A 26,419-nucleotide genomic window follows, 5' to 3' on the forward strand; every position below is an offset into this window, starting at 1 on the left:
CACAAAGTACAAAGCTTTGGCAATGTGATCTTTCTTATCGAAGCTATCATGCACCAAGGAAAAGTGGAACAACGTACTTAAATTTATAGATTTATTATTTTATTTATTTATTTATTATTATTACTATTATATATAGAATAACGGTAGATCTAAAAGAGTATATAGATCTAGAATAAATGTACACTCCTGCTATGTGTAGAAAACAACTGTCTGTAAATTGAACTTATACAGTTCTTATTCTATCGAACAAAATATCGTATGTTGTGGTTTTGTTTTTATGATGCTGATTACTAGTGCTCATTTACATAGATAAGGATATGAGTTTATGCTTTTGATTTCGAAACACATTTAGAAAGAAAACTTGATTTGTAAATACTTGAAAATATGCTAGTGTATGTGTGCATGTATGTGTCGATATTGATTTACTAAGTAGACGTAATCCTTGAATAGTTCCTAGATATATTTTTGTAGAGAGGACATGAAAACTGTACATAACAATGGTATGTCCGTTTCCGTAGTGTAGTGGTTATCACGTCTGCTTCACACGCAGAAGGTCGCGAGTTCGAAACTCGCCGGAACCTTGAACCGTGTCAGTTACTGTTTTTTTTAAATTTTTTTTCTTTCGATTATGACAGAATAATATTCGAACTATTATGATCGTAATGAAATAGGGACTGTGTAAGTTGACGTAATATATTGTTTATTAAGATTGAGTTAGCTTGAAAGAAATATTACAGCTTGATAACAAAAATAATTTTAGTTGTAAGCAATTGCAATGCGGTTCAATCGTTTGTTGAAATAATTTCTAACATCTTTCAACGTTTATAGATTATTGGAACCGTCGCGTTTGCAGTGATGTAACATCAGTCGTTAGCATAGTGTGTCTTTCTCAACGTGAGAATACTTACTGTAACTGGAGAACCGTTGTATTTTTGCGATCAACTTACAGAAAAACAAGAGTGTCGCGGAAGAGAATATCAAAATTACATTTAGTCGGTCTAGGTTCCGGCGAGTTTCGAACTCGCGACCTTCTGCGTGTTAAGCAGACGTGATAACCACTACACCACGGAACCTTAACACTTACAACGTATTGTATACACAATTCTAACACTCGTATCGTGATCTCATTGTCTCACATTCATTTGTCTTTATACATTTACAATAGAGTACGTCAAGTACACGTTATTTCGAACTACAGGACACCCGCCCCTTTCATAGCTGGTAAAAGTCGGCAAGGTCAACAACCTGCTGGCTGCACTCACGAAACTATTGTTACTAATTTTAGTTTGTATTTACTGTAAGTGTCCAAGTTCCTGTTGAAATGAAAGTGCAAAATGAAACGTTCAGCCCGTAAATTTGTTTTTGGATTAAAATCACAACTATTTTTACGTAAACTTCAATGAATTTATTTTATTTAATCAAGTGTGAAACCGGTGTGAAACCGGTGTAAAGCGAAGTTGTCCCGATTATTGTTTTATGCCCAGCGGTGATGACGGATGGAGTCATAGTAGTTAGAAGATAAAGGGGGGTATACCTTTACCTTCCTCTGAAATATGTTTGCAAAGAGATAACTCCAACCCGGACAAAAACGAAAAATCGAAGAAAGTGAGTACAATTAAGGTGTTGTATCCGAAGTCTACACAATCTCAGGCGTCAGAAATCACAAAGTACAAAGCTTTGGCAATGTGATCTTTCTTATCGAAGCTATCATGCACCAAGGAAAAGTGGAACAACGTACTTAAATTTATAGATTTATTATTTTATTTATTTATTTATTATTATTACTATTATATATAGAATAACGGTAGATCTAAAAGAGTATATAGATCTAGAATAAATGTACACTCCTGCTATGTGTAGAAAACAACTGTCTGTAAATTGAACTTATACAGTTCTTATTCTATCGAACAAAATATCGTATGTTGTGGTTTTGTTGTTATGATGCTGATTACTAGTGCTCATTTACATAGATAAGAACATGAGTTTATGCTTTTGATTTCGAAACACATTTAGAAAGAAAACTTGATTTGTAAATACTTGAAAATATGCTAGTGTATGTGTGCATGTATGTGTCGATGTTGGTTTACTAAGTAGACGTAATCCTTGAATAGTGCCTAGATATATTTTTGTAGAGAGGACATGAAAACTGTACATAACGGATGGTATTTTCGGTTCCGTAGTGTAGTGGTTATCACGTCTGCTTCACACGCAGAAGGTCGCGAGTTCGAAACTCGCCGGAACCTTGAACAGTGTCAGTTACTGATTTTTTAAATTTTTTTTCTTCCGATTATGACAGAATAATATTCGAACTACTATGATCGTAATGAAATTGGGACTGTGTAAGTTGACGTAATATATTGTTTATTAAGATTGAGTTAGCTTGAAAGAAATATTAAAGCTTGATAACAAAAACAATTTTAGTTGTAAGCAATTGCAATGCGGTTGCATCGTTTGTTGAAATAATTTCTAACATCTTTCAACGTTTATAGATTATTGGAACCGTCGCGTTTGCAGTGATGTAACATCAGTCGTTAGCATAGTGTGTCTTTCTCAACGTGAGAATACTTACTGTAACTGGAGAACCGTTGTATTTTTGCGATCAACTTACAGAAAAACAAGAGTGTCGCGGAAGAGAATATCAAAATAAAATTTAATCGGTCTAGGTTCCGGCGAGTTTCGAACTCGCGACCTTCTGCGTGTTAAGCAGACGTGATAACCACTACACCACGGAACCTTAACACTTACAACGTATTGTATACACAATTCTAACTCTCGTATCGTGACCTCATTGTCTCACATTCATTTGTCTTTATACATTTACAATAGAGTACGTTAAGTACACGTTATTTCGAACTACAGGACACCCGCCCCTTTCATAGCTGGTAAAAGTCGGCAAGGTCAACAACCTGCTGGCTGCACTCACGAAACTATTGTTACTAATTTTAGTTTGTATTTACTGTAAGTGTCCAAGTTCCTGTTGAAATGAAAGTGCAAAATGAAACGTTCAGCCCGTAAATTTGCTTTTGGATTAAAATCACAACTATTTTTACGTAAACTTCAATGAATTTATTTTATTTAATCAAGTGTGAAACCGGTGTGAAACCGGTGTAAAGCGAAGTTGTCCCGATTATTGTTTTATGCCCAGCGGTGATGACGGATGGAGTCATAGTAGTTAGAAGATAAAGGGGGGTATACCTTTACCTTCCTCTGAAATATGTTTGCAAAGAGATAACTCCAACCCGGACAAAAACGAAAAATCGAAGAAAGTGAGTACAATTAAGGTGTTGTATCCGAAGTCTACACAATCTCAGGCGTCAGAAATCACAAAGTACAAAGCTTTGGCAATGTGATCTTTCTTATCGAAGCTATCATGCACCAAGGAAAAGTGGAACAACGTACTTAAATTTATAGATTTATTATTTTATTTATTTATTTATTATTATTACTATTATATATAGAATAACGGTAGATCTAAAAGAGTATATAGATCTAGAATAAATGTACACTCCTGCTATGTGTAGAAAACAACTGTCTGTAAATTGAACTTATACAGTTCTTATTCTATCGAACAAAATATCGTATGTTGTGGTTTTGTTGTTATGATGCTGATTACTAGTGCTCATTTACATAGATAAGAACATGAGTTTATGCTTTTGATTTCGAAACACATTTAGAAAGAAAACTTGATTTGTAAATACTTGAAAATATGCTAGTGTATGTGTGCATGTATGTGTCGATGTTGGTTTACTAAGTAGACGTAATCCTTGAATAGTGCCTAGATATATTTTTGTAGAGAGGACATGAAAACTGTACATAACGGATGGTATTTTCGGTTCCGTAGTGTAGTGGTTATCACGTCTGCTTCACACGCAGAAGGTCGCGAGTTCGAAACTCGCCGGAACCTTGAACAGTGTCAGTTACTGATTTTTTAAATTTTTTTTCTTCCGATTATGACAGAATAATATTCGAACTACTATGATCGTAATGAAATTGGGACTGTGTAAGTTGACGTAATATATTGTTTATTAAGATTGAGTTAGCTTGAAAGAAATATTAAAGCTTGATAACAAAAACAATTTTAGTTGTAAGCAATTGCAATGCGGTTGCATCGTTTGTTGAAATAATTTCTAACATCTTTCAACGTTTATAGATTATTGGAACCGTCGCGTTTGCAGTGATGTAACATCAGTCGTTAGCATAGTGTGTCTTTCTCAACGTGAGAATACTTACTGTAACTGGAGAACCGTTGTATTTTTGCGATCAACTTACAGAAAAACAAGAGTGTCGCGGAAGAGAATATCAAAATAAAATTTAATCGGTCTAGGTTCCGGCGAGTTTCGAACTCGCGACCTTCTGCGTGTTAAGCAGACGTGATAACCACTACACCACGGAACCTTAACACTTACAACGTATTGTATACACAATTCTAACTCTCGTATCGTGACCTCATTGTCTCACATTCATTTGTCTTTATACATTTACAATAGAGTACGTTAAGTACACGTTATTTCGAACTACAGGACACCCGCCCCTTTCATAGCTGGTAAAAGTCGGCAAGGTCAACAACCTGCTGGCTGCACTCACGAAACTATTGTTACTAATTTTAGTTTGTATTTACTGTAAGTGTCCAAGTTCCTGTTGAAATGAAAGTGCAAAATGAAACGTTCAGCCCGTAAATTTGCTTTTGGATTAAAATCACAACTATTTTTACGTAAACTTCAATGAATTTATTTTATTTAATCAAGTGTGAAACCGGTGTGAAACCGGTGTAAAGCGAAGTTGTCCCGATTATTGTTTTATGCCCAGCGGTGATGACGGATGGAGTCATAGTAGTTAGAAGATAAAGGGGGGTATACCTTTACCTTCCTCTGAAATATGTTTGCAAAGAGATAACTCCAACCCGGACAAAAACGAAAAATCGAAGAAAGTGAGTACAATTAAGGTGTTGTATCCGAAGTCTACACAATCTCATGCGTCAGAAATCACAAAGTACAAAGCTTTGGCAATGTGATCTTTCTTATCGAAGCTATCATGCACCAAGGAAAAGTGGAACAACGTACTTAAATTTATAGATTTATTATTTTATTTATTTATTTATTATTATTACTATTATATATAGAATAACGGTAGATCTAAAAGAGTATATAGATCTAGAATAAATGTACACTCCTGCTATGTGTAGAAAACAACTGTCTGTAAATTGAACTTATACAGTTCTTATTCTATCGAACAAAATATCGTATGTTGTGGTTTTGTTTTTATGATGCTGATTACTAGTGCTCATTTACATAGATAAGGATATGAGTTTATGCTTTTGATTTCGAAACACATTTAGAAAGAAAACTTGATTTGTAAATACTTGAAAATATGCTAGTGTATGTGTGCATGTATGTGTCGATGTTGATTTACTAAGTAGACGTAATCCTTGAATAGTTCCTAGATATATTTTTGTAGAGAGGACATGAAAACTGTACATAACAATGGTATGTCCGGTTCCGTAGTGTAGTGGTTATCACGTCTGCTTCAAACGCAGAAGGTCGCGAGTTCGAAACTCGCCGGAACCTTGAACCGTGTCAGTTACTGTTTTTTTTAAATTTTTTTTCTTTCGATTATGACAGAATAATATTCGAACTATTATGATCGTAATGAAATAGGGACTGTGTAAGTTGACGTAATATATTGTTTATTAAGATTGAGTTAGCTTGAAAGAAATATTACAGCTTGATAACAAAAATAATTTTAGTTGTAAGCAATTGCAATGCGGTTCAATCGTTTGTTGAAATAATTTCTAACATCTTTCAACGTTTATAGATTATTGGAACCGTCGCGTTTGCAGTGATGTAACATCAGTCGTTAGCATAGTGTGTCTTTCTCAACGTGAGAATACTTACTGTAACTGGAGAACCGTTGTATTTTTGCGATCAACTTACAGAAAAACAAGAGTGTCGCGGAAGAGAATATCAAAATTAAATTTAGTCGGTCTAGGTTCCGGCGAGTTTCGAACTCGCGACCTTCTGCGTGTTAAGCAGACGTGATAACCACTACACCACGGAACCTTAACACTTACAACGTATTGTATACACAATTCTAACACTCGTATCGTGATCTCATTGTCTCACATTCATTTGTCTTTATACATTTACAATAGAGTACGTCAAGTACACGTTATTTCGAACTACAGGACACCCGCCCCTTTCATAGCTGGTAAAAGTCGGCAAGGTCAACAACCTGCTGGCTGCACTCACGAAACTATTGTTACTAATTTTAGTTTGTATTTACTGTAAGTGTCCAAGTTCCTGTTGAAATGAAAGTGCAAAATGAAACGTTCAGCCCGTAAATTTGTTTTTGGATTAAAATCACAACTATTTTTACGTAAACTTCAATGAATTTATTTTATTTAATCAAGTGTGAAACCGGTGTGAAACCGGTGTAAAGCGAAGTTGTCCCGATTATTGTTTTATGCCCAGCGGTGATGACGGATGGAGTCATAGTAGTTAGAAGATAAAGGGGGGTATACCTTTACCTTCCTCTGAAATATGTTTGCAAAGAGATAACTCCAACCCGGACAAAAACGAAAAATCGAAGAAAGTGAGTACAATTAAGGTGTTGTATCCGAAGTCTACACAATCTCAGGCGTCAGAAATCACAAAGTACAAAGCTTTGGCAATGTGATCTTTCTTATCGAAGCTATCATGCACCAAGGAAAAGTGGAACAACGTACTTAAATTTATAGATTTATTATTTTATTTATTTATTTATTATTATTACTATTATATATAGAATAACGGTAGATCTAAAAGAGTATATAGATCTAGAATAAATGTACACTCCTGCTATGTGTAGAAAACAACTGTCTGTAAATTGAACTTATACAGTTCTTATTCTATCGAACAAAATATCGTATGTTGTGGTTTTGTTGTTATGATGCTGATTACTAGTGCTCATTTACATAGATAAGAACATGAGTTTATGCTTTTGATTTCGAAACACATTTAGAAAGAAAACTTGATTTGTAAATACTTGAAAATATGCTAGTGTATGTGTGCATGTATGTGTCGATGTTGGTTTACTAAGTAGACGTAATCCTTGAATAGTGCCTAGATATATTTTTGTAGAGAGGACATGAAAACTGTACATAACGGATGGTATTTTCGGTTCCGTAGTGTAGTGGTTATCACGTCTGCTTCACACGCAGAAGGTCGCGAGTTCGAAACTCGCCGGAACCTTGAACAGTGTCAGTTACTGATTTTTTAAATTTTTTTTCTTCCGATTATGACAGAATAATATTCGAACTACTATGATCGTAATGAAATTGGGACTGTGTAAGTTGACGTAATATATTGTTTATTAAGATTGAGTTAGCTTGAAAGAAATATTAAAGCTTGATAACAAAAACAATTTTAGTTGTAAGCAATTGCAATGCGGTTGCATCGTTTGTTGAAATAATTTCTAACATCTTTCAACGTTTATAGATTATTGGAACCGTCGCGTTTGCAGTGATGTAACATCAGTCGTTAGCATAGTGTGTCTTTCTCAACGTGAGAATACTTACTGTAACTGGAGAACCGTTGTATTTTTGCGATCAACTTACAGAAAAACAAGAGTGTCGCGGAAGAGAATATCAAAATAGAATTTAATCGGTCTAGGTTCCGGCGAGTTTCGAACTCGCGACCTTCTGCGTGTTAAGCAGACGTGATAACCACTACACCACGGAACCTTAACACTTACAACGTATTGTATACACAATTCTAACTCTCGTATCGTGACCTCATTGTCTCACATTCATTTGTCTTTATACATTTACAATAGAGTACGTTAAGTACACGTTATTTCGAACTACAGGACACCCCCCCCTTTCATAGCTGGTAAAAGTCGGCAAGGTCAACAACCTGCTGGCTGCACTCACGAAACTATTGTTACTAATTTTAGTTTGTATTTACTGTAAGTGTCCAAGTTCCTGTTGAAATGAAAGTGCAAAATGAAACGTTCAGCCCGTAAATTTGCTTTTGGATTAAAATCACAACTATTTTTACGTAAACTTCAATGAATTTATTTTATTTAATCAAGTGTGAAACCGGTGTGAAACCGGTGTAAAGCGAAGTTGTCCCGATTATTGTTTTATGCCCAGCGGTGATGACGGATGGAGTCATAGTAGTTAGAAGATAAAGGGGGGTATACCTTTACCTTCCTCTGAAATATGTTTGCAAAGAGATAACTCCAACCCGGACAAAAACGAAAAATCGAAGAAAGTGAGTACAATTAAGGTGTTGTATCCGAAGTCTACACAATCTCAGGCGTCAGAAATCACAAAGTACAAAGCTTTGGCAATGTGATCTTTCTTATCGAAGCTATCATGCACCAAGGAAAAGTGGAACAACGTACTTAAATTTATAGATTTATTATTTTATTTATTTATTTATTATTATTACTATTATATATAGAATAACGGTAGATCTAAAAGAGTATATAGATCTAGAATAAATGTACACTCCTGCTATGTGTAGAAAACAACTGTCTGTAAATTGAACTTATACAGTTCTTATTCTATCGAACAAAATATCGTATGTTGTGGTTTTGTTGTTATGATGCTGATTACTAGTGCTCATTTACATAGATAAGAACATGAGTTTATGCTTTTGATTTCGAAACACATTTAGAAAGAAAACTTGATTTGTAAATACTTGAAAATATGCTAGTGTATGTGTGCATGTATGTGTCGATGTTGGTTTACTAAGTAGACGTAATCCTTGAATAGTGCCTAGATATATTTTTGTAGAGAGGACATGAAAACTGTACATAACGGATGGTATTTTCGGTTCCGTAGTGTAGTGGTTATCACGTCTGCTTCACACGCAGAAGGTCGCGAGTTCGAAACTCGCCGGAACCTTGAACAGTGTCAGTTACTGATTTTTTAAATTTTTTTTCTTCCGATTATGACAGAATAATATTCGAACTACTATGATCGTAATGAAATTGGGACTGTGTAAGTTGACGTAATATATTGTTTATTAAGATTGAGTTAGCTTGAAAGAAATATTAAAGCTTGATAACAAAAACAATTTTAGTTGTAAGCAATTGCAATGCGGTTGCATCGTTTGTTGAAATAATTTCTAACATCTTTCAACGTTTATAGATTATTGGAACCGTCGCGTTTGCAGTGATGTAACATCAGTCGTTAGCATAGTGTGTCTTTCTCAACGTGAGAATACTTACTGTAACTGGAGAACCGTTGTATTTTTGCGATCAACTTACAGAAAAACAAGAGTGTCGCGGAAGAGAATATCAAAATAAAATTTAATCGGTCTAGGTTCCGGCGAGTTTCGAACTCGCGACCTTCTGCGTGTTAAGCAGACGTGATAACCACTACACCACGGAACCTTAACACTTACAACGTATTGTATACACAATTCTAACTCTCGTATCGTGACCTCATTGTCTCACATTCATTTGTCTTTATACATTTACAATAGAGTACGTTAAGTACACGTTATTTCGAACTACAGGACACCCGCCCCTTTCATAGCTGGTAAAAGTCGGCAAGGTCAACAACCTGCTGGCTGCACTCACGAAACTATTGTTACTAATTTTAGTTTGTATTTACTGTAAGTGTCCAAGTTCCTGTTGAAATGAAAGTGCAAAATGAAACGTTCAGCCCGTAAATTTGCTTTTGGATTAAAATCACAACTATTTTTACGTAAACTTCAATGAATTTATTTTATTTAATCAAGTGTGAAACCGGTGTGAAACCGGTGTAAAGCGAAGTTGTCCCGATTATTGTTTTATGCCCAGCGGTGATGACGGATGGAGTCATAGTAGTTAGAAGATAAAGGGGGGTATACCTTTACCTTCCTCTGAAATATGTTTGCAAAGAGATAACTCCAACCCGGACAAAAACGAAAAATCGAAGAAAGTGAGTACAATTAAGGTGTTGTATCCGAAGTCTACACAATCTCAGGCGTCAGAAATCACAAAGTACAAAGCTTTGGCAATGTGATCTTTCTTATCGAAGCTATCATGCACCAAGGAAAAGTGGAACAACGTACTTAAATTTATAGATTTATTATTTTATTTATTTATTTATTATTATTACTATTATATATAGAATAACGGTAGATCTAAAAGAGTATATAGATCTAGAATAAATGTACACTCCTGCTATGTGTAGAAAACAACTGTCTGTAAATTGAACTTATACAGTTCTTATTCTATCGAACAAAATATCGTATGTTGTGGTTTTGTTGTTATGATGCTGATTACTAGTGCTCATTTACATAGATAAGAACATGAGTTTATGCTTTTGATTTCGAAACACATTTAGAAAGAAAACTTGATTTGTAAATACTTGAAAATATGCTAGTGTATGTGTGCATGTATGTGTCGATGTTGGTTTACTAAGTAGACGTAATCCTTGAATAGTGCCTAGATATATTTTTGTAGAGAGGACATGAAAACTGTACATAACGGATGGTATTTTCGGTTCCGTAGTGTAGTGGTTATCACGTCTGCTTCACACGCAGAAGGTCGCGAGTTCGAAACTCGCCGGAACCTTGAACAGTGTCAGTTACTGATTTTTTAAATTTTTTTTCTTCCGATTATGACAGAATAATATTCGAACTACTATGATCGTAATGAAATTGGGACTGTGTAAGTTGACGTAATATATTGTTTATTAAGATTGAGTTAGCTTGAAAGAAATATTAAAGCTTGATAACAAAAACAATTTTAGTTGTAAGCAATTGCAATGCGGTTGCATCGTTTGTTGAAATAATTTCTAACATCTTTCAACGTTTATAGATTATTGGAACCGTCGCGTTTGCAGTGATGTAACATCAGTCGTTAGCATAGTGTGTCTTTCTCAACGTGAGAATACTTACTGTAACTGGAGAACCGTTGTATTTTTGCGATCAACTTACAGAAAAACAAGAGTGTCGCGGAAGAGAATATCAAAATAAAATTTAATCGGTCTAGGTTCCGGCGAGTTTCGAACTCGCGACCTTCTGCGTGTTAAGCAGACGTGATAACCACTACACCACGGAACCTTAACACTTACAACGTATTGTATACACAATTCTAACTCTCGTATCGTGACCTCATTGTCTCACATTCATTTGTCTTTATACATTTACAATAGAGTACGTTAAGTACACGTTATTTCGAACTACAGGACACCCGCCCCTTTCATAGCTGGTAAAAGTCGGCAAGGTCAACAACCTGCTGGCTGCACTCACGAAACTATTGTTACTAATTTTAGTTTGTATTTACTGTAAGTGTCCAAGTTCCTGTTGAAATGAAAGTGCAAAATGAAACGTTCAGCCCGTAAATTTGCTTTTGGATTAAAATCACAACTATTTTTACGTAAACTTCAATGAATTTATTTTATTTAATCAAGTGTGAAACCGGTGTGAAACCGGTGTAAAGCGAAGTTGTCCCGATTATTGTTTTATGCCCAGCGGTGATGACGGATGGAGTCATAGTAGTTAGAAGATAAAGGGGGGTATACCTTTACCTTCCTCTGAAATATGTTTGCAAAGAGATAACTCCAACCCGGACAAAAACGAAAAATCGAAGAAAGTGAGTACAATTAAGGTGTTGTATCCGAAGTCTACACAATCTCATGCGTCAGAAATCACAAAGTACAAAGCTTTGGCAATGTGATCTTTCTTATCGAAGCTATCATGCACCAAGGAAAAGTGGAACAACGTACTTAAATTTATAGATTTATTATTTTATTTATTTATTTATTATTATTACTATTATATATAGAATAACGGTAGATCTAAAAGAGTATATAGATCTAGAATAAATGTACACTCCTGCTATGTGTAGAAAACAACTGTCTGTAAATTGAACTTATACAGTTCTTATTCTATCGAACAAAATATCGTATGTTGTGGTTTTGTTTTTATGATGCTGATTACTAGTGCTCATTTACATAGATAAGGATATGAGTTTATGCTTTTGATTTCGAAACACATTTAGAAAGAAAACTTGATTTGTAAATACTTGAAAATATGCTAGTGTATGTGTGCATGTATGTGTCGATGTTGATTTACTAAGTAGACGTAATCCTTGAATAGTTCCTAGATATATTTTTGTAGAGAGGACATGAAAACTGTACATAACAATGGTATGTCCGGTTCCGTAGTGTAGTGGTTATCACGTCTGCTTCAAACGCAGAAGGTCGCGAGTTCGAAACTCGCCGGAACCTTGAACCGTGTCAGTTACTGTTTTTTTTAAATTTTTTTTCTTTCGATTATGACAGAATAATATTCGAACTATTATGATCGTAATGAAATAGGGACTGTGTAAGTTGACGTAATATATTGTTTATTAAGATTGAGTTAGCTTGAAAGAAATATTACAGCTTGATAACAAAAATAATTTTAGTTGTAAGCAATTGCAATGCGGTTCAATCGTTTGTTGAAATAATTTCTAACATCTTTCAACGTTTATAGATTATTGGAACCGTCGCGTTTGCAGTGATGTAACATCAGTCGTTAGCATAGTGTGTCTTTCTCAACGTGAGAATACTTACTGTAACTGGAGAACCGTTGTATTTTTGCGATCAACTTACAGAAAAACAAGAGTGTCGCGGAAGAGAATATCAAAATTAAATTTAGTCGGTCTAGGTTCCGGCGAGTTTCGAACTCGCGACCTTCTGCGTGTTAAGCAGACGTGATAACCACTACACCACGGAACCTTAACACTTACAACGTATTGTATACACAATTCTAACACTCGTATCGTGATCTCATTGTCTCACATTCATTTGTCTTTATACATTTACAATAGAGTACGTCAAGTACACGTTATTTCGAACTACAGGACACCCGCCCCTTTCATAGCTGGTAAAAGTCGGCAAGGTCAACAACCTGCTGGCTGCACTCACGAAACTATTGTTACTAATTTTAGTTTGTATTTACTGTAAGTGTCCAAGTTCCTGTTGAAATGAAAGTGCAAAATGAAACGTTCAGCCCGTAAATTTGTTTTTGGATTAAAATCACAACTATTTTTACGTAAACTTCAATGAATTTATTTTATTTAATCAAGTGTGAAACCGGTGTGAAACCGGTGTAAAGCGAAGTTGTCCCGATTATTGTTTTATGCCCAGCGGTGATGACGGATGGAGTCATAGTAGTTAGAAGATAAAGGGGGGTATACCTTTACCTTCCTCTGAAATATGTTTGCAAAGAGATAACTCCAACCCGGACAAAAACGAAAAATCGAAGAAAGTGAGTACAATTAAGGTGTTGTATCCGAAGTCTACACAATCTCAGGCGTCAGAAATCACAAAGTACAAAGCTTTGGCAATGTGATCTTTCTTATCGAAGCTATCATGCACCAAGGAAAAGTGGAACAACGTACTTAAATTTATAGATTTATTATTTTATTTATTTATTTATTATTATTACTATTATATATAGAATAACGGTAGATCTAAAAGAGTATATAGATCTAGAATAAATGTACACTCCTGCTATGTGTAGAAAACAACTGTCTGTAAATTGAACTTATACAGTTCTTATTCTATCGAACAAAATATCGTATGTTGTGGTTTTGTTGTTATGATGCTGATTACTAGTGCTCATTTACATAGATAAGAACATGAGTTTATGCTTTTGATTTCGAAACACATTTAGAAAGAAAACTTGATTTGTAAATACTTGAAAATATGCTAGTGTATGTGTGCATGTATGTGTCGATGTTGGTTTACTAAGTAGACGTAATCCTTGAATAGTGCCTAGATATATTTTTGTAGAGAGGACATGAAAACTGTACATAACGGATGGTATTTTCGGTTCCGTAGTGTAGTGGTTATCACGTCTGCTTCACACGCAGAAGGTCGCGAGTTCGAAACTCGCCGGAACCTTGAACAGTGTCAGTTACTGATTTTTTAAATTTTTTTTCTTCCGATTATGACAGAATAATATTCGAACTACTATGATCGTAATGAAATTGGGACTGTGTAAGTTGACGTAATATATTGTTTATTAAGATTGAGTTAGCTTGAAAGAAATATTAAAGCTTGATAACAAAAACAATTTTAGTTGTAAGCAATTGCAATGCGGTTGCATCGTTTGTTGAAATAATTTCTAACATCTTTCAACGTTTATAGATTATTGGAACCGTCGCGTTTGCAGTGATGTAACATCAGTCGTTAGCATAGTGTGTCTTTCTCAACGTGAGAATACTTACTGTAACTGGAGAACCGTTGTATTTTTGCGATCAACTTACAGAAAAACAAGAGTGTCGCGGAAGAGAATATCAAAATAGAATTTAATCGGTCTAGGTTCCGGCGAGTTTCGAACTCGCGACCTTCTGCGTGTTAAGCAGACGTGATAACCACTACACCACGGAACCTTAACACTTACAACGTATTGTATACACAATTCTAACTCTCGTATCGTGACCTCATTGTCTCACATTCATTTGTCTTTATACATTTACAATAGAGTACGTTAAGTACACGTTATTTCGAACTACAGGACACCCCCCCCTTTCATAGCTGGTAAAAGTCGGCAAGGTCAACAACCTGCTGGCTGCACTCACGAAACTATTGTTACTAATTTTAGTTTGTATTTACTGTAAGTGTCCAAGTTCCTGTTGAAATGAAAGTGCAAAATGAAACGTTCAGCCCGTAAATTTGCTTTTGGATTAAAATCACAACTATTTTTACGTAAACTTCAATGAATTTATTTTATTTAATCAAGTGTGAAACCGGTGTGAAACCGGTGTAAAGCGAAGTTGTCCCGATTATTGTTTTATGCCCAGCGGTGATGACGGATGGAGTCATAGTAGTTAGAAGATAAAGGGGGGTATACCTTTACCTTCCTCTGAAATATGTTTGCAAAGAGATAACTCCAACCCGGACAAAAACGAAAAATCGAAGAAAGTGAGTACAATTAAGGTGTTGTATCCGAAGTCTACACAATCTCAGGCGTCAGAAATCACAAAGTACAAAGCTTTGGCAATGTGATCTTTCTTATCGAAGCTATCATGCACCAAGGAAAAGTGGAACAACGTACTTAAATTTATAGATTTATTATTTTATTTATTTATTTATTATTATTACTATTATATATAGAATAACGGTAGATCTAAAAGAGTATATAGATCTAGAATAAATGTACACTCCTGCTATGTGTAGAAAACAACTGTCTGTAAATTGAACTTATACAGTTCTTATTCTATCGAACAAAATATCGTATGTTGTGGTTTTGTTGTTATGATGCTGATTACTAGTGCTCATTTACATAGATAAGAACATGAGTTTATGCTTTTGATTTCGAAACACATTTAGAAAGAAAACTTGATTTGTAAATACTTGAAAATATGCTAGTGTATGTGTGCATGTATGTGTCGATGTTGGTTTACTAAGTAGACGTAATCCTTGAATAGTGCCTAGATATATTTTTGTAGAGAGGACATGAAAACTGTACATAACGGATGGTATTTTCGGTTCCGTAGTGTAGTGGTTATCACGTCTGCTTCACACGCAGAAGGTCGCGAGTTCGAAACTCGCCGGAACCTTGAACAGTGTCAGTTACTGATTTTTTAAATTTTTTTTCTTCCGATTATGACAGAATAATATTCGAACTACTATGATCGTAATGAAATTGGGACTGTGTAAGTTGACGTAATATATTGTTTATTAAGATTGAGTTAGCTTGAAAGAAATATTAAAGCTTGATAACAAAAACAATTTTAGTTGTAAGCAATTGCAATGCGGTTGCATCGTTTGTTGAAATAATTTCTAACATCTTTCAACGTTTATAGATTATTGGAACCGTCGCGTTTGCAGTGATGTAACATCAGTCGTTAGCATAGTGTGTCTTTCTCAACGTGAGAATACTTACTGTAACTGGAGAACCGTTGTATTTTTGCGATCAACTTACAGAAAAACAAGAGTGTCGCGGAAGAGAATATCAAAATAAAATTTAATCGGTCTAGGTTCCGGCGAGTTTCGAACTCGCGACCTTCTGCGTGTTAAGCAGACGTGATAACCACTACACCACGGAACCTTAACACTTACAACGTATTGTATACACAATTCTAACTCTCGTATCGTGACCTCATTGTCTCACATTCATTTGTCTTTATACATTTACAATAGAGTACGTTAAGTACACGTTATTTCGAACTACAGGACACCCGCCCCTTTCATAGCTGGTAAAAGTCGGCAAGGTCAACAACCTGCTGGCTGCACTCACGAAACTATTGTTACTAATTTTAGTTTGTATTTACTGTAAGTGTCCAAGTTCCTGTTGAAATGAAAGTGCAAAATGAAACGTTCAGCCCGTAAATTTGCTTTTGGATTAAAATCACAACTATTTTTACGTAAACTTCAATGAATTTATTTTATTTAATCAAGTGTGAAACCGGTGTGAAACCGGTGTAAAGCGAAGTTGTCCCGATTATTGTTTTATGCCCAGCGGTGATGACGGATGGAGTCATAGTAGTTAGAAGATAAAGGGGGGTATACCTTTACCTTCCTCTGAAATATGTTTGCAAAGAGATAACTCCAACCCGGACAAAAACGAAAAATCGAAGAAAGTGAGTACAATTAAGGTGTTGTATCCGAAGTCTACACAATCTCATGCGTCAGAAATCACAAAGTACAAAGCTTTGGCAATGTGATCTTTCTTATCGAAGCTATCATGCACCAAGGAAAAGTGGAACAACGTACTTAAATTTATAGATTTATTATTTTATTTATTTATTTATTATTATTACTATTATATATAGAATAACGGTAGATCTAAAAGAGTATATAGATCTAGAATAAATGTACACTCCTGCTATGTGTAGAAAACAACTGTCTGTAAATTGAACTTATACAGTTCTTATTCTATCGAACAAAATATCGTATGTTGTGGTTTTGTTTTTATGATGCTGATTACTAGTGCTCATTTACATAGATAAGGATATGAGTTTATGCTTTTGATTTCGAAACACATTTAGAAAGAAAACTTGATTTGTAAATACTTGAAAATATGCTAGTGTATGTGTGCATGTATGTGTCGATGTTGATTTACTAAGTAGACGTAATCCTTGAATAGTTCCTAGATATATTTTTGTAGAGAGGACATGAAAACTGTACATAACAATGGTATGTCCGGTTCCGTAGTGTAGTGGTTATCACGTCTGCTTCACACGCAGAAGGTCGCGAGTTCGAAACTCGCCGGAACCTTGAACCGTGTCAGTTACTGTTTTTTTTAAAATTTTTTTTCTTTCGATTATGACAGAATAATATTCGAACTATTATGATCGTAATGAAATAGGGACTGTGTAAGTTGACGTAATATATTGTTTATTAAGATTGAGTTAGCTTGAAAGAAATATTACAGCTTGATAACAAAAATAATTTTAGTTGTAAGCAATTGCAATGCGGTTGAATCGTTTGTTGAAATAATTTCTAACATCTTTCAACGTTTATAGATTATTGGAACCGTCGCGTTTGCAGTGATGTAACATCAGTCGTTAGCATAGTGTGTCTTTCTCAACGTGAGAATACTTACTGTAACTGGAGAACCGTTGTATTTTTGCGATCAACTTACAGAAAAACAAGAGTGTCGCGGAAGAGAATATCAAAATAAAATTTAATCGGTCTAGGTTCCGGCGAGTTTCGAACTCGCGACCTTATGCGTGTTAAGCAGACGTGATAACCACTACACCACGGAACCTTAACACTTACAACGTATTGTATACACAATTCTAACTCTCGTATCGTGACCTCATTGTCTCACATTCATTTGTCTTTATACATTTACAATAGAGTACGTTAAGTACACGTTATTTCGAACTACAGGACACCCGCCCCTTTCATAGCTGGTAAAAGTCGGCAAGGTCAACAACCTGCTGGCTGCACTCACGAAACTATTGTTACTAATTTTAGTTTGTATTTACTGTAAGTGTCCAAGTTCCTGTTGAAATGAAAGTGCAAAATGAAACGTTCAGCCCGTAAATTTGTTTTTGGATTAAAATCACAACTATTTTTACGTAAACTTCAATGAATTTATTTTATTTAATCAAGTGTGAAACCGGTGTGAAACCGGTGTAAAGCGAAGTTGTCCCGATTATTGTTTTATGCCCAGCGGTGATGACGGATGGAGTCATAGTAGTTAGAAGATAAAGGGGGGTATACCTTTACCTTCCTCTGAAATATGTTTGCAAAGAGATAACTCCAACCCGGACAAAAACGAAAAATCGAAGAAAGTGAGTACAATTAAGGTGTTGTATCCGAAGTCTACACAATCTCCGGCGTCAGAAATCACAAAGTACAAAGCTTTGGCAATGTGATCTTTCTTATCGAAGCTATCATGCACCAAGGAAAAGTGGAACAACGTACTTAAATTTATAGATTTATTATTTTATTTATTTATTTATTTATTATTATTATTACTATTATATATAGAATAACGGTAGATCTTAAAGAGTATATAGATCTAGAATAAATGTACACTCCTGCTATGTGTAGAAAACGACTGTCTGTAAATTGAACTTATACAGTTCTTATACTATCGAACAAAATATCGTATGTTGTGGTTTTGTTTTTATGATGCTGATTACTAGTGCTCATTTACATAGATAAGAACATGAGTTTTATGCTTTTGATTTCGAAACACATTTAGAAAGAAAACTTGATTTGTAAATACTTGAAAATATGCTAGTGTATGTGTGCATGTATGTGTCGATGTTGGTTTACTAAGTAGACGTAATCCTTGAATAGTTCCTAGATATATTTTTGTAGAGAGGACATGAAAAATGTACATAACGGATGGTATGTCCGGTTCCGTAGTGAAGTGGTTATCACGTCTGCTTCACACGCAGAAGGTCGCGAGTTCGAAACTCGCCGGAACCTTGAACAGTGTCAATTATTGTATTTTTTTTTTCGATTATGACAGAATAATATTCGAACTACTATGATCGTAATGAAATGGGGACTGTGTAAGTGGACGTAATATATTGTTTATTAAGATTGAGTTAGCTTGAAAGAAATATTACAGCTTGATAACAAAAACAATTTTAGTTGTAAGCAATTGCAATGCGGTTGAATCGTTTGTTGAAATAATTTCTAACATCTTTCAACGTTTATAGATTATTGGAACCGTCGCGTTTGCAGTGATGTAACATCAGTCGTTAGCATAGTGTGTCTTTCTCAACGTGAGAATACTTACTGTAACTGGAGAACCGTTGTATTTTTGCGATCAACTTACAGAAAAACAAGAGTGTCGCGGAAGAGAATATCAAAATAAAATTTAATCGGTCTAGGTTCCGGCGAGTTTCGAACTCGCGACCTTCTGCGTGTTAAGCAGACGTGATAACCACTACACCACGGAACCTTAACAGCTGCATTGTCTTCTATATAAAATTCTATCCCTTCTATCGTGACCTTATTTTCTCACATTCATTTCTCTTTGTACATTTACAACAGAGTACATAAGATCGACGTTAGCTGGTAAAAGTCAGCGAGGCAAACAACCTCCTGCCTCCACTCACGAACCCATGTTACTAATTTTACTTTCTATTTTCTCTAAGTGTCCAAGTTCAAGTTTTAATTAAAGTGCAAATTAAAACGTTCTGTTGTAAAGCTTCAACGATGTCAGTGGGTTTTTATCCCAGTAACTCTCTGTAAATCAGCCATTTCCGAACTTACCACATTCCTTTTTGTTTATTAATAGAACGACGGACTATTTAATCCACCCTAAAGAAGTTTTTCGATTTGACTCACAACTATTTCTATGCAAACGCCGATGAATTAATATTTGGTCAAGTGTGAAACCGGTGTAAAGCAAAATTTCACCTATTTTTTATGTGCAGCAGCGGTGATGATAAGTTGGGTCATAGTAGATAAAAAATAAAGAGGGGTAGACCTTCACCTTCCTCTGAAATGTGTTAGCAAAGAGATGACTCCAACCCGGACTAAAATGTAAAATCAAAGAAAATGAGTAGAACTAAACTTTTGTTTCCCAATCCACAGAATTTTATGCGCTAGAAATAAAAAAAAAAGTACAAAGCTTTAGCTATGTGATTTTCCTTAACGAAGCTATACTGCACCAAGGAACAGGCGAATAACATACTTTATTTTATATATTATAAATTAAATAATAATATTATTTTGATTGTTACTACTACTACTACTACTAATAATAATAATAATAATGATAATAATAATAATAATGCTACTACTACAACTACTACTACATATGGGATAATGGTCGATCTAGAAGACTATATAGATATAGATGACAATTTACACACCTGCTATATTGTAAAATAACTGTTTTCGAATTGAAATTATGCAGTTCTTATTATATTGTACAAAATAATATATGTTGTTGTTTTCTTTTTATGATGGTGATTACTTGTGCTTATGAACATAGATACGAACATGTTTTTATACTGTTTAAAAAGTAGTTTTAGAAAGATACTCGATTTGTAATTACTTGAAAATATGTTCATGTATGTGATCATGTCCGTGTCGATGATGTCTTACTAACTTGACAAAATCCTGGAATAGTTTACAGATTTGTTTTTGTAAAGCATACATGAAAGCTGATGACATGTCTGGTTCCGTAGTGTAGTGGTTATCACGTCTGCTTTACACGCAGAAGGTCGCGAGTTCGAAACTCGCCGGAACCTTGGATAGTCCATACATTGTTTTAATGAAGATTATTACAGAAGGATAATGGAACTAATGTGACCTTAAGGAAAGGGGCACTGTCTCAACTGACATCATATATTGTTTATGGAGATTCAGCCAGCTTAAAAAATATTTCCGCTTGATGGAAACGACTTTCGTTGTAACCAATAACAATTCAGTGAATCGTGTGATCAAATAATTTCTACCAAAGTTGCAAGTTTGTAGATTATCTGTACCGTGGCGTTCTCAATGATGTAATGTCCTGCTGTAGTAAAGTTTGTTTTTCTCAATTTGGGAATATTTACTTTTAGTGGAGAGCACTTTTTTTTGTTTTGTTTTTTCTTTTTTTTCCGCGATACACTTTGGTCTGTATATGTTCAGAAAAATGAGAACGTTGCGAAAGAGAATATAAAAATAAAATTCGATCGTAGTAGGTTCCGGCGAGTTTCGAACTCGCGACCTTCTGCGTGTTAAGCAGGCGTGATAACCACTACACCACGGAACCTTAACAGCTGCATCGTCTTTTATATAAAATTCTATCCCTTCTATCGTGACCTTATTTTCTCACATTCATTTCTCGTTGTGCATAAGATCGACGTTAGCTGGTAAAAGTCAGCGATGCAAACAACCTCCTGCCTCCACCCACGAAGCCCATGTTACTAATTTTACTTTCTATTTTATCTAAGTGTCCAAGTTCAAGTTTTAATGAAAGTGCAAATTAAAACGTTCTGTTGTAAAGCTTCAACGATGTCAGTGGGTTTTTATCCCAGTAACTCTCTGTAAATCAGCCATTTCCTAACTTACCACATTCCTTTTTGTTTATTAATAGAACGACGGACTATTTAATCCACCCTAAAGAAGTTTTTCGATTTGACTCACAACTATTTCTATGAAAACGCCGATGAATTAATATTTGGTCAAGTGTGAAACCGGTGTAAAGCGAAATTTCACCTATTTTTTATGTGCAGCAGCGGTGATGATAAGTGGGGTCATCTATATATATAACAGCGAAAATATATGTATGTATGAATGTATGTGTACTGACCAAAGATTTAGGCCACAAAAGCAAAATTAATACTGCCATTCCCTTTTGCATTATATTAAACCTTCCTTTCCCTACAGTGAAAAAGAGACAATTCTGATTCTTTGGCCTTCCTCTCGCCGGGTGGTCCTGCTAGCTGACTCCTCCCCCACCGCCTGCTATCGTCCAGAGAGACGAGGGTAGGTGTGGGTGTCCTTTATAACGACTACAGTCAGAGAGTTCATGCGACTAAGTCCAGTACGCACGCGTTTATAAAAACTGCTACATAATGTATCTTACCAATGCTTCGCAGTGTTAACTTAAAAATAAAATAATCATTCAAGTTAGTATTTGTGTTGTGTCTTATTCCTATGAGATAACAGCAACTATAAACATATGCATGTATGTTTGTGTGTCTGCTAAAAACATTTTGGGACGCGACGAAAATTCACAAACTCGGTATGATATCGAAGCCCCATCCTTCGCTTGAAAAATATCAAAAAATTGGCAAAAAACGTTAACTTTTTCACCCGGAATCGACAATTTTCGACAGGGGGGGTAAACAAAAACGGGTTTCTCGTAACAATGACCGATTATAAGCATGCGTCACATGACGTCATGACGTAGTGACCTGATTTACTTTAAATAGTTTAAAAACTGAACCTATTTCGTCTACGTCGCTTTAGCGCAGTTGATTAGCTTGTTTGTTAATTATCTAGATGTGTTGGGTTCGAATCGTGGTGTGTGATGTTTTTTTCTCGATTTTTTTAATTTAAATATTGAACCCTGTGTTATTTAAGCCATCTTTCACTTAACGCTCGTTTTCCTGTTTTTTTTTTTTTTGTTTTTTTTTTGTTTTTTTTTACTTCGCTTATTCGTAGCGACACCCCAAAACACCCGGGTATCCACCGATTTTTTAAATTTTAATATCGAAACAGGCTTATTTCAGCCATTTTTACCGTGTTCGTGCTGTTTTCATCGTTCGTATTCCTTACGTTAGATTTTTTGTGTTTTTTTATGTTTTGATTACCCCCCCCCCCGCTTAATTAAGAAGTTGAATGCTTACATCGTCATCGTCGTCGATGTCGTCGTCATCGTAACGCTGGACGATTTTCAAACATCTTTCACTAACTCATTCTGGCTGACCGATTTTATTTTCAAACTTCGCCTCAGGGCTTCGGTTTCATCCTACCCCGCCCCCGGTTTCTTTTTTATTTAACACCACACACATCTACAAACACCCGTGCAACGCAGGGTTCCCCTGCTAGTAGTACATAAAAGATAAAGGGGAGTAAACCTTCACCTTCCTCTGAAATGTGTTAGCAAAGAGATGACTCCAACCCGGACTAAAATGTAAAATCAAAGAAAATGAGTAGAACTAAACTTTTGTTTCCCAATCCACAGAATTTTATGCGCTAGAAATAAAAAAAAAGTACAAAGCTTTAGCTATGTGATTTTCCTTAACGAAGCTATACTGCACCAAGGAACAGGCGAATAACATACTTTATTTTATATATTATAAATTAAATAATAATATTATTTTCATTGTTACTACTACTACTACTACTAATAATAATAATAATGCTACTACTACAACTACTACTACATATGGGATAAAGGTCGATCTAGAAGACTATATAGATATAGATGACAATGTACACTCCTGCTATGTTGTAAAATAACTGTTTGTAAATTGAAATTATGCAGTTCTTATTATATTGTACAAAATAATTTATGTTGTTGTTTTCTTTTGATGATGTTGATTACTAGTGCTTATTTACATAGATACGAACATGTTTTTATACTGTTTAAAAAGTATTTTTAGAAAGATACTCGATTTGTAATTACTTGAAAATATGCTCATGTATGTGATCATGTCCGTGTCGATGATGTCTTACTAACTTGACAAAATCCTGGAATAGTTTACAGATTTGTTTTTGTAAAGCATACATGAAAGCTGATGACATGTCTGGTTCCGTAGTGTAGTGGTTATCACGTCTGCTTTACGCGCAGAAGGTCGCGAGTTCGAAACTCGCCGGAACCTTGGATGGTCCATACATTGTTTTAATGAAGATTATTACAGAAGGATAATGGAACTAATATGACCTTAAGGAAAGGGGCACTGTCTCAACTGACATCATATATTGTTTATGGAGATTCAGCCAGCTTAAAAAATATTTCCGCTTGATGGAAACGATTTTCGTTGTAACCAATAACAATTCAGTGAATCGTGTGATCAAATAATTTCTACCAAAGTTGCAAGTTTGTAGATTATCTGTACCGTGGCGTTCTCAATGATGTAATGTCCTGCTGTAGTAAAGTGTGTTTTCTCAATTTGGGAATATTTACTTTTAGTGGAGAGTACTTTTTTTCTGTTTTTTTTTTTCTTTTTTTTCCGCGATAAACTTTTGTCTGTATGTTCAGAAAAATAAGAGCGTTGCGAAAGAGAATATAAAAATAAAATTTAATCGTAGTAGGTTCCGGCGAGTTTCGAACTCGCGACCTTCTGCGTGTTAAGCAGACGTGATAACCACTACACCACGGAACCTTAACAGCTGCATTGTTTTCTATATACAATTGTATCCCTTTTATCGAGACCTTATTTTCTCACATTCATTTCTCGTTGTACATAAGATCGACGTTAGCTGGTAAAAGTCAGCGAGGCAAACAACCTCCTGCCTCCACTCACGAAGCCCATGTTACTAATTTTACTTTCTATTTTCTCTAAGTGTCCAAGTTCAAGTTTTAATGAAAGTGCAAATTAAAACGTTCTGTTGTAAAGCTTCAACGATGTCAGTGGGTTTTTATCCCAGTAACTCTCTGTAAATCAGCCATTTCCTAACTTACCACATTCCTTTTTGTTTATTAATAGAACGACGGACTATTTAATCCACCCTAAAGAAGTTTTTCGATTTGACTCACAACTATTTCTATGCAAACGCCGATGAATTAATATTTGGTCAAGTGTGAAACCGGTGTAAAGCGAAATTTCAACTATTTTTTATGTGCAGCAGCGGTGATGATAAGTGGGGTCATAGTAGATAAAAAATAAAGAGGGGTACACCTTCACCTTCCTCTGAAATGTGTTAGCAAAGAGATGACTCCAACCCGGACTAAAATGTAAAATCAAAGAAAATGAGTAGAACTAAACTTTTGTTTCCCAATCCACAGAATTTTATGCGCTAGAAATAAAAAAGAAAGTACAAAGCTTTAGCTATGTGATTTTCCTTGCCGAAGCTATACTGCACCATGGAAAAGGCGAATAACATACTTTATTTTATATATTATAAATTAAATAATAATATTATTTCATTGTTACTACTACTACAACTACTACTACTACTACTACAAATACTACTACTAATAATAATAATGCTACTACTACAACTACTACTACATATGGAATAAAGGTCGATCTAGAAGACTATATAGATATAGATGACAATGTACACTCCTGCTATGTTGTAAAATAACTGTTTGTAAATTGAAATTATGCAGTTCTTATTATATTGTACAAAATAATTCATGTTGTTGCTGTTTTCTTTTGATGATGTTGATTACTAGTGCTTATTTACATAGATACGAACATGTTTTTATACTGTTTAAAAAGTATTTTTAGAAAGATACTCGATTTGTAATTACTTGAAAATATGCTCATGTATGTGATCATGTCCGTGTCGATGATGTCTTACTAACTTGACAAAATCCTGGAATAGTTTACAGATTTGTTTTTGTAAAGCATACATGAAAGCTGATGACATGTCTGGTTCCGTAGTGTAGTGGTTATCACGTCTGCTTTACACGCAGAAGGTCGCGAGTTCGAAACTCGCCGGAACCTTGGATGGTCCATACATTGTTTTAATGAAGATTATTACAGAAGGATAATGGAACTAATATGACCTTAAGGAAAGGGGCACTGTCTCAACTGACATCATATATTGTTTATGGAGATTCAGCCAGCTTAAAAAATATTTCCGCTTGATGGAAACGACTTTCGTTGTAACCAATAACAATTCAGTGAATCGTGTGATCAAATAATTTCTACCAAAGTTGCAAGTTTGTAGATTATCTGTACCGTGGCGTTCTCAATGATGTAATGTCCTGCTGTAGTAAAGTGTGTTTTCTCAATTTGGGAATATTTACTTTTAGTGGAGAGTACTTTTTTCTGTTTTTTTTTTTCTTTTTTTTCCGCGATAAACTTTTGTCTGTATGTTCAGAAAAATAAGAGCGTTGCGAAAGAGAATATAAAAATAAAATTTAATCGTAGTAGGTTCCGGCGAGTTTCGAACTCGCGACCTTCTGCGTGTTAAGCAGACGTGATAACCACTACACCACGGAACCTTAACAGCTGCATTGTTTTCTATATACAATTGTATCCCTTTTATCGAGACCTTATTTTCTCACATTCATTTCTCGTTGTACATAAGATCGACGTTAGCTGGTAAAAGTCAGCGAGGCAAACAACCTCCTGCCTCCACTCACGAAGCCCATGTTACTAATTTTACTTTCTATTTTCTCTAAGTGTCCAAGTTCAAGTTTTAATGAAAGTGCAAATTAAAACGTTCTGTTGTAAAGCTTCAACGATGTCAGTGGGTTTTTATCCCAGTAACTCTCTGTAAATCAGCCATTTCCTAACTTACCACATTCCTTTTTGTTTATTAATAGAACGACGGACTATTTAATCCACCCTAAAGAAGTTTTTCGATTTGACTCACAACTATTTCTATGCAAACGCCGATGAATTAATATTTGGT

At 35.0% G+C, this 26,419-nt stretch overlaps 30 non-coding genes across 30 annotated transcripts; 15 read left to right on the top strand and 15 right to left on the bottom strand.

The window, feature by feature from the left end:
- Positions 1-508: 508 nt before the first annotated feature.
- Positions 509-581, top strand: Trnav-cac (transfer RNA valine (anticodon CAC)). The gene has a single exon. It is a non-coding gene; the product is annotated as a tRNA-Val (tRNA).
- Positions 582-1,000: 419 nt separating this feature from the next.
- Positions 1,001-1,073, bottom strand: Trnav-aac (transfer RNA valine (anticodon AAC)). The gene has a single exon. It is a non-coding gene; the product is annotated as a tRNA-Val (tRNA).
- A 1,097-nt stretch (positions 1,074-2,170) lies between these two features.
- On the top strand, positions 2,171-2,243 carry Trnav-cac (transfer RNA valine (anticodon CAC)). Its single transcript has one exon. It is a non-coding gene; the product is annotated as a tRNA-Val (tRNA).
- A 418-nt stretch (positions 2,244-2,661) lies between these two features.
- Positions 2,662-2,734, bottom strand: Trnav-aac (transfer RNA valine (anticodon AAC)). The gene has a single exon. It is a non-coding gene; the product is annotated as a tRNA-Val (tRNA).
- Positions 2,735-3,831: 1,097 nt separating this feature from the next.
- On the top strand, positions 3,832-3,904 carry Trnav-cac (transfer RNA valine (anticodon CAC)). Its single transcript has one exon. It is a non-coding gene; the product is annotated as a tRNA-Val (tRNA).
- A 418-nt stretch (positions 3,905-4,322) lies between these two features.
- Positions 4,323-4,395, bottom strand: Trnav-aac (transfer RNA valine (anticodon AAC)). Its single transcript has one exon. It is a non-coding gene; the product is annotated as a tRNA-Val (tRNA).
- A 1,096-nt stretch (positions 4,396-5,491) lies between these two features.
- On the top strand, positions 5,492-5,564 carry Trnal-caa (transfer RNA leucine (anticodon CAA)). Its single transcript has one exon. It is a non-coding gene; the product is annotated as a tRNA-Leu (tRNA).
- Positions 5,565-5,983: 419 nt separating this feature from the next.
- Trnav-aac (transfer RNA valine (anticodon AAC)) lies at positions 5,984-6,056 on the bottom strand. Its single transcript has one exon. It is a non-coding gene; the product is annotated as a tRNA-Val (tRNA).
- Positions 6,057-7,153: 1,097 nt separating this feature from the next.
- On the top strand, positions 7,154-7,226 carry Trnav-cac (transfer RNA valine (anticodon CAC)). The gene has a single exon. It is a non-coding gene; the product is annotated as a tRNA-Val (tRNA).
- A 418-nt stretch (positions 7,227-7,644) lies between these two features.
- Trnav-aac (transfer RNA valine (anticodon AAC)) lies at positions 7,645-7,717 on the bottom strand. Its single transcript has one exon. It is a non-coding gene; the product is annotated as a tRNA-Val (tRNA).
- A 1,097-nt stretch (positions 7,718-8,814) lies between these two features.
- Positions 8,815-8,887, top strand: Trnav-cac (transfer RNA valine (anticodon CAC)). The gene has a single exon. It is a non-coding gene; the product is annotated as a tRNA-Val (tRNA).
- A 418-nt stretch (positions 8,888-9,305) lies between these two features.
- Positions 9,306-9,378, bottom strand: Trnav-aac (transfer RNA valine (anticodon AAC)). The gene has a single exon. It is a non-coding gene; the product is annotated as a tRNA-Val (tRNA).
- Positions 9,379-10,475: 1,097 nt separating this feature from the next.
- Trnav-cac (transfer RNA valine (anticodon CAC)) lies at positions 10,476-10,548 on the top strand. Its single transcript has one exon. It is a non-coding gene; the product is annotated as a tRNA-Val (tRNA).
- Positions 10,549-10,966: 418 nt separating this feature from the next.
- On the bottom strand, positions 10,967-11,039 carry Trnav-aac (transfer RNA valine (anticodon AAC)). Its single transcript has one exon. It is a non-coding gene; the product is annotated as a tRNA-Val (tRNA).
- Positions 11,040-12,135: 1,096 nt separating this feature from the next.
- Positions 12,136-12,208, top strand: Trnal-caa (transfer RNA leucine (anticodon CAA)). Its single transcript has one exon. It is a non-coding gene; the product is annotated as a tRNA-Leu (tRNA).
- A 419-nt stretch (positions 12,209-12,627) lies between these two features.
- On the bottom strand, positions 12,628-12,700 carry Trnav-aac (transfer RNA valine (anticodon AAC)). The gene has a single exon. It is a non-coding gene; the product is annotated as a tRNA-Val (tRNA).
- Positions 12,701-13,797: 1,097 nt separating this feature from the next.
- On the top strand, positions 13,798-13,870 carry Trnav-cac (transfer RNA valine (anticodon CAC)). Its single transcript has one exon. It is a non-coding gene; the product is annotated as a tRNA-Val (tRNA).
- Positions 13,871-14,288: 418 nt separating this feature from the next.
- On the bottom strand, positions 14,289-14,361 carry Trnav-aac (transfer RNA valine (anticodon AAC)). The gene has a single exon. It is a non-coding gene; the product is annotated as a tRNA-Val (tRNA).
- Positions 14,362-15,458: 1,097 nt separating this feature from the next.
- Trnav-cac (transfer RNA valine (anticodon CAC)) lies at positions 15,459-15,531 on the top strand. Its single transcript has one exon. It is a non-coding gene; the product is annotated as a tRNA-Val (tRNA).
- Positions 15,532-15,949: 418 nt separating this feature from the next.
- On the bottom strand, positions 15,950-16,022 carry Trnav-aac (transfer RNA valine (anticodon AAC)). Its single transcript has one exon. It is a non-coding gene; the product is annotated as a tRNA-Val (tRNA).
- Positions 16,023-17,118: 1,096 nt separating this feature from the next.
- Trnav-cac (transfer RNA valine (anticodon CAC)) lies at positions 17,119-17,191 on the top strand. Its single transcript has one exon. It is a non-coding gene; the product is annotated as a tRNA-Val (tRNA).
- A 420-nt stretch (positions 17,192-17,611) lies between these two features.
- Trnav-aac (transfer RNA valine (anticodon AAC)) lies at positions 17,612-17,684 on the bottom strand. The gene has a single exon. It is a non-coding gene; the product is annotated as a tRNA-Val (tRNA).
- A 1,105-nt stretch (positions 17,685-18,789) lies between these two features.
- On the top strand, positions 18,790-18,862 carry Trnav-cac (transfer RNA valine (anticodon CAC)). The gene has a single exon. It is a non-coding gene; the product is annotated as a tRNA-Val (tRNA).
- Positions 18,863-19,270: 408 nt separating this feature from the next.
- Positions 19,271-19,343, bottom strand: Trnav-aac (transfer RNA valine (anticodon AAC)). Its single transcript has one exon. It is a non-coding gene; the product is annotated as a tRNA-Val (tRNA).
- Positions 19,344-20,570: 1,227 nt separating this feature from the next.
- Positions 20,571-20,643, top strand: Trnav-uac (transfer RNA valine (anticodon UAC)). Its single transcript has one exon. It is a non-coding gene; the product is annotated as a tRNA-Val (tRNA).
- Positions 20,644-21,076: 433 nt separating this feature from the next.
- Positions 21,077-21,149, bottom strand: Trnav-aac (transfer RNA valine (anticodon AAC)). The gene has a single exon. It is a non-coding gene; the product is annotated as a tRNA-Val (tRNA).
- Positions 21,150-23,636: 2,487 nt separating this feature from the next.
- Positions 23,637-23,709, top strand: Trnav-uac (transfer RNA valine (anticodon UAC)). The gene has a single exon. It is a non-coding gene; the product is annotated as a tRNA-Val (tRNA).
- Positions 23,710-24,140: 431 nt separating this feature from the next.
- Positions 24,141-24,213, bottom strand: Trnav-aac (transfer RNA valine (anticodon AAC)). Its single transcript has one exon. It is a non-coding gene; the product is annotated as a tRNA-Val (tRNA).
- A 1,217-nt stretch (positions 24,214-25,430) lies between these two features.
- On the top strand, positions 25,431-25,503 carry Trnav-uac (transfer RNA valine (anticodon UAC)). The gene has a single exon. It is a non-coding gene; the product is annotated as a tRNA-Val (tRNA).
- Positions 25,504-25,933: 430 nt separating this feature from the next.
- On the bottom strand, positions 25,934-26,006 carry Trnav-aac (transfer RNA valine (anticodon AAC)). Its single transcript has one exon. It is a non-coding gene; the product is annotated as a tRNA-Val (tRNA).
- Between the last annotated feature and the right edge of the window lie 413 nt (positions 26,007-26,419).

The sequence above is a fragment of the Euprymna scolopes genome, chromosome 9 (assembly GCF_053919585.1).
Source record: "Euprymna scolopes isolate OS-2025 chromosome 9, ASM5391958v1, whole genome shotgun sequence".
NCBI lineage: Eukaryota > Metazoa > Mollusca > Cephalopoda > Sepiida > Sepiolidae > Euprymna > Euprymna scolopes.